Source organism: Arachis ipaensis, chromosome B01 (assembly GCF_000816755.2).
Source record: "Arachis ipaensis cultivar K30076 chromosome B01, Araip1.1, whole genome shotgun sequence".
NCBI lineage: Eukaryota > Viridiplantae > Streptophyta > Magnoliopsida > Fabales > Fabaceae > Arachis > Arachis ipaensis.
Window position 1 is genome coordinate 8,644,778 of NC_029785.2, and position 301 is coordinate 8,645,078.

The window sequence follows — 301 nt, forward strand, 5'->3', positions numbered from 1 at the left end:
ATAATAGTAATAACAGTAAATATTGTTGTTAATTAATAATAAAATAATATTTTTCATTAAAATTACTTCATTGATAATAATAATTTTTAAATTTATCTACAGATCTCATTCATTAACATATTATTCAATAATAATCATGATAAACTCAAATCAAATAAAAAACCTAACATTCATTAACTATTCCTACAAGCTTTACAAGGATAAATACTAACTAATTAACTCTACTTTATTTTTTATGTCTAACATCTAACAGTAACCATATCATACATATATATTTTATGAATTTCTACTAGTGCTATAA

The 301-nt window shown here is 18.6% G+C and overlaps 1 pseudogene; it reads left to right on the forward strand.

The window, feature by feature from the left end:
- LOC107645743 overlaps positions 1-301 on the forward strand; it is a 21,349-nt pseudogene that overhangs the window by 14,176 nt on the left and 6,872 nt on the right.